At 35.6% G+C, this 6000-nt stretch overlaps 1 non-coding gene across 1 annotated transcript; it reads right to left on the bottom strand.

Annotated features, from left to right (window-relative positions):
* Positions 1 to 2695: 2695 nt before the first annotated feature.
* Positions 2696 to 2802, bottom strand: LOC148999371 (small nucleolar RNA R71). The gene has a single exon (XR_016170960.1). It is a non-coding gene; the product is annotated as a small nucleolar RNA R71 (small nucleolar RNA).
* Between the last annotated feature and the right edge of the window lie 3198 nt (positions 2803 to 6000).

A 6000-nucleotide genomic window follows, 5' to 3' on the forward strand; every position in this document is an offset into this window, starting at 1 on the left:
TATTTTGAACAATTTGTGGTTCTCTTTTGAGTAAAGTCTTTAAGCACCTTAACATAAAAAGGGACTTGAAAATAACATCCAAAAGTGGAATGTTGACACTCACATTTTTGAAAATTCTAGAATTTTGTTGACGTTTGCATTCTTTTTATTATTTGTTAATCAACTAGGAAAAGGGGCTTTAGGTACATAAGACCTCTCATTTGAAGTTTGTTCTTTTCTCAAGGTTTCAGATAATGGTTCAACAAACATAGGTACCTTTAAAGCAATTGGCTCATCCTCAATTTTTATGGGTTCTTCAAACAAACCCTCATTAGGAAACACTTCAACATTCTTCTCATCAAATGATCACTAATTTGCTCTTTTCATTAATATGAGACTCATTTGTTAAATACCCTTTTCCACTTCTCAATGCACACACAAAATTAATTGGTTCTAAAGAAGAAGGGGTGTTTCAACTTTTTTGACTTGATTTAGTAAATTTGAGTCTTAAGATTTAACTCAAGATGGCTAGGCATTTTAACTTTTTCTCTCTCAAACAAACACTTGCAAGAGTGAAAATTTTTCTTTCCATATTATGCATAGAAGTCATGAAAGTGTTGGAGGAGTAATTTCATATTTTTCTCCAAGGTAGAGAGACGGGAAATCTTTGAATTATTACCTCTACTGAAACTAGGTGGTGATTGATTTTGTGCAACAAGAAGCATATGAGGCACAATAGATGGACTGATTGACCAAGCTAAATTGGCATTTTGAAAATTTGGGGCTTGAAGGAACTGGGCATTTTGATAATGAGAAAATAATGCACTTTGTTTTTGAGGAGCACCAAATTGATTTTGTGTGGAATAATTGCTTAGTCCATTTTGGTCTTGCTCTTGAGACTATAAAAAGTTAGGATGATTCCTCCACCCAGGGTTGTTATTGTACGATTTAGAAACATCGCACTGGCATTTTCATGTTGGCCTCAAGAATAATTAGGACATTCCTTAATCACATGTGTAGGAGACTAATACCATGCACACATATGATAAGCATGCATTTATCATTATTTATTTGATTTAATTTCCCAAACTTATTTAATTAAAAGAGAGCTAATTGAGTATTTTTGTGTATTTTTCAGGAAAAATGTGATTTTAGTTATTAGAGATAATGTGAAGCAAAGTTGGCAAATATATTAGATATTGGTGGATTTTAAATCATGGCATTCAATCTTGCTGCTCAAGAAATCATGAAAAGTGAGATCTTAGCCAAATTGGAAACAGGTGGAGGTCTAAGGAACAAAATTGGTAATAAATTTGAAAATCGTGTAAACAGACCCACCTTCAGTATTTTGGGCATATCTCTCTCGTATGAGCTCGGATTTCTGTGATTCAAGATGCTATGGAACGACAATTTTTTAGTTTTGAGTTTTTCCAAAATCTGAATGAATAATGGTTGAATCGACGGGTAAAGTGAGGGGATTCATTGTGTATGGGAGACATAAAAGAGAAGCCAGCCACAGAGAAGAGGATAAGATAGCGATCGCGGCTCTCATCTCTCTCATTGCTGAAAAAGAAGACCATCCTTAATTTGCTTTGAAGTGTAGAGTTATATCGGTTAGGAAAAAACATTGGGAACTCGAAATCTCAAAGATCTTCACATATTCATAGTTAAAGTTTTTGCATTAATTAATATATTTAGTTTAAATTTAGTTTTGTTGAATTCAATCTTAGTAACTTAGCATTTTAGTTCCCCATAGTTTGACCCCGTACTTTCTGCTAGTTAGATTAGTATAGGATTTTATTTTTGATTGGTTAGTGACACGATCAAATTTTGGCGCCATTGCTGGGGAACCAAAGCACGGTTTCTAGGATTGATTTTTGTCAATTAAGCATAATTTTTAGAGTAATTTTAGTGTTTTTAATTTCTATATATATTTTTTATTGTTTAACTAATCTCTTTTTCTTTTGTTTTATAGTAACTGCAAGAGTAGCGATTGGGTAATTAGTTTAGGTTGTTATCTTTTATTTCTTAGATATAATTTTATTTTGGACTTTTCAATTGTAATATTTGCATTAGATTGGGTTGTTTAGGTTAATTTTTAAAAATCCCCATCCCTCCGATCCCACATGTGTAATTTTTGTTCGAAAAATCAAGTAGATTGCACTTCAGGTACGTCCTAAACTCTCTCTTTTGCTATAGTTATTTCTTTTAATTTTGTTTATTTAGCTTTTTTTTTTGTGTGTGTATGCATGGTCGTCAATCCCTAAACCCTGAGTTGACTCCACTTGACTTAGAGTTAGAAGAGATCTTGGCCAACTTTAGAAGGCAAAGAACCATGGCAAACTATGAGCCTCCAATGAGGCCCTTGAGTGAGCATTTCAATCCTACGACATATACTCCGGTTTCTTGTATTAAGTTGCCTGACATAGAGGCAGCTCAATATGAGATCAAATCTAGTGTGATTCAAATGCTAACATCTTTGTATGGACTTGCTAGTGAAGAGCCTTAGAAGCACTTTGATGAGTTTTTAGAATTGTCCTCCATGGTTAAAATTGAAAACCTCTCAGTTGATGCTTTAAAGTTACTTCTTTTCCCATTCTCCCTTAAAGATAAAACTAAGCATTGGCTTCATTTTTTGGACAATGTTAAAATTTCCATTTGGCCAGAAATGCAACAGAAATTTTTTAAAAAGTTCTTCCCCATTGGCCATACCAATAGCATTAGCAGAGCGATAACGAGTTTCTTCCAACAAGAAGGAGAACAATATCATGAGGCTTGGGGAAGACTAAAAGAATTACTTAAAAAGTGCCCCCACCATGCTATTCCTAAATGGCAATTGGTTCAATGCTTTTATAATGGCCTTAGAGACCAACATAGGCAAATAGTTGATTCTTCTTGTGGTGGGACTTTAACGCACAAGAATGAGAATAAAGCATGAGAACTTTTTGAGATACTTAGTGAAAACTCCCAACATCATGCCTCAGCAGCTAGAAGTGAAATTCTATCCATTGGGCAAGCAAAGAGGAGCGGTCTCTATGAGATCAATCCTACCATTGAGATGACCACTAAGGTTGACTTGCTATCAAAGAAATTGGACTATCTCTTGTCATTAGGACAACAAACCCCATCCCCACTTCCTACAAGTTTCTCTCCACCTAATCAGATTGAAGCATGTCCTTTATGTTCTAGCCTATCCCATCATGTCACTGATTGCTGTTTGGCTACACAATATCCTGAGTTAGTTAAGGAGCATGCACATTTGGCCCAAGGAGTCTCTAAATTGGACATTGATCCATATTCCAATGCCTACAACCCAGGATGGCGAAACCACCCAAAATTTTTCATGGCGAAACTCAATGACCAATCCCTCTAATCAAATACCTTATAGGCTACCTCCATTTTATATGCAACAAAATGCCTATAGGAATGAGCAACCATCATCTCCACAACCCTCACATAATTCATCATTTGAGGATAAGGTACGGCACTTAGTGGACTAGAGCAAAACACTAAGTTGTTACATTCTCCTTCTCAGTCCATTAACAAATTAGAAACCCAACTTGATCAACCCATCAGTAGGAGGGAGGCTGGTCAGTTACCTAGTCAACCAATAGGTAACCCTAATCATCAAACTAGGTCTAGGAAAGAACAAGTCTAAACAGTCTCCATTGTGACACATAGTGGGAAGGAATATTATGCACTTTTTCCTACTCCTAAGCCATTACCTGTTGATCTTAAGAGTCGAGAAGAAGTTGATTTGACCCATGAGACTGGTGATGATGCACACAAGCCTACTAAAGAGACACCACCTGTGAGTATTCCCCATCAATTTCCTCGTAAGGGGTTGCACATTCCAATTGTAGAGGGTCCTACTCCTAAATCTTACACTCCCAAAGCCATCTTCCCTAAAGCTCTTGAGTCCTCAATTTCAAATTCTAGGAAGAATGCTAAGATGCAAGAGATGATTGATTTATTCCAACAGGTTAGTATCAATCTCCCACTATTAGATGCTATTAAGCAAGTCCCAGCTTATGCTAAGTTTCTAAAAGATTTATGCACCCAAAAGCGTAAGTTGAAGATTCAAACACCTAGAACTATGCACCTAACTGAACAAGTCAGCTCGGTAATTTGCAACTAACTGCTCCCTAAACTTAAAGATCTAGGTACACCTTTAATTTCATGTGTCATTGGAGATTTATCAATAAGTAAAACATTACTTGATTTGGGAGCTAGTGTGAATATTTTACCCGATTCAGTTTATGATAGGTTTGGTCTAGGAGATTTGAGATTCACTGATGTGATTCTACAATTGGCAGACCACTCAATCAAACGACCCCATGGGCTACTTAAAAACGTTTTGGTAAAGGTTGAGGATCTATATTTTTCTGTTGATTTTTTTATCCTAGATATAGACAATACAACTACCAATAAGTTACCACCAGTCATTCTTGGACGACCCTTTTTAGCCACTACGAATGCTTGCATCAATTGTAGATCGGGTGTCATGGACATATCATTTAGCAATAAGAAACTTAGAGCCAACATCTTCAATGCATCCTTAAGCCCAAATAAGATGAAGAGTGCTTTGCGATTAACCTTATCGATGAGATAGTGTCTGATTATACTCCAAACATGTTTATTGATGATCCCCAACAGTATTACTTGCCATTTGGGGAATCTGACCTAAATATTGAGGAAGTCAACACATTGATGGACTCTTCCACTTCTTTGAAGCAGTCACCATTCACATTTAGATTTGAGCCTCCACCTCCATTGACTGTATCTCACTGAGTCTAGCTGAAGACTCTAAACTTAGCGCTTTATGGGAGGCAACCCAATGTTATTTCTTTTTCTTTTTCTTTTCTTTTTTTTGTTTGTTGTTAGGTTTTATTGTTGTGTGCTCTATCAGGATTTCAAACATCGGGTACACACTTTCTTCTATTTGCTTCTATCATTTTTTTTTTAATTTTTTTAATTTTTATATCTTGCATACACTGAGGTCATTGCATAACTTAAGTGTGGGGGTGCCTATATTCCCTTCAATCTTTAATTGAGTGTCTTTGTCTTGGAATCTATCTTTTTACTCTTACTATTGCCAAAATAATTAGAAGAGCACTTAAAAATTTTGTGTGTATATTCTTTGCAAATGCTCACGAGACGCAACTCGTCCACTAGGGTATCCTAGGGATTTCAAGGCTTGTTGCACATGCTAAGTGCAACCGTGATTCCTACAAAAGTGAGTTAGGTTTTTCTTTATTAATTTTCCGTATTGCTTTTATTGTTTTGGTTTGCTTGAGGACTAGCAACACTTAAGTGTGGAGGTATTTGATAAGCATGCATTTATCATTATTTATTTGATTTAATTTTCCATACTTATTTAATTAAAAGAGAGCTAATTGATTATTTTTGTGTATTTTTCAAGAAAAATGTGATTTTGGTTATTAGAGATAATGTGAAGCAAAGTTGGCAAATATATTAGATATTGGTAGATTTTAAATTATAGAATTCAATCTTGCTGCCCAAGAAATCATAAAAAGTGAGATCTTACCCAAATTGGAAACAGGTGGAGGTCTAAGGAACAAAATTGGTAATAAATCTGAAAATCATGTAAACAGATCCACATTCAGTATTTTGGCCATATCTTTCTAGTATGAGCTCGGATATCTGTGATTCAAGATTCTATGAACGACATTGAAAATATCTACAACTTTCTAGTTTTGAGTTTTTCCAAAAACCGAACGAATAAAGGTCGAATTGACGGGTAAAGAGAGGGGATTGATTGTGTGCGGGAGACATAAAAGAGAAGCCAGCCACAAAGAACAGGAGAGATGGTGAACGTGGATCTTGGCTCTCATCTCTCTCATTGCTGAAGAAAAAAACCATATCTCTCTCTCTCTCTCTCTCTCTCTCTCTCTCTCTCTCCCCCCTATGTTTCATCTTTATTTGTCTTATTAACTTTGTGATAATGAGTAGCTAGTTCCTTTTCTTTGGGATGTAGATGAACCATGCTTATTTAATTAA

This window comes from Hakea prostrata, unplaced genomic scaffold (assembly GCF_041222555.1).
Source record: "Hakea prostrata isolate BN-2017 unplaced genomic scaffold, UWA_Hpros_2 contig_12, whole genome shotgun sequence".
NCBI lineage: Eukaryota > Viridiplantae > Streptophyta > Magnoliopsida > Proteales > Proteaceae > Hakea > Hakea prostrata.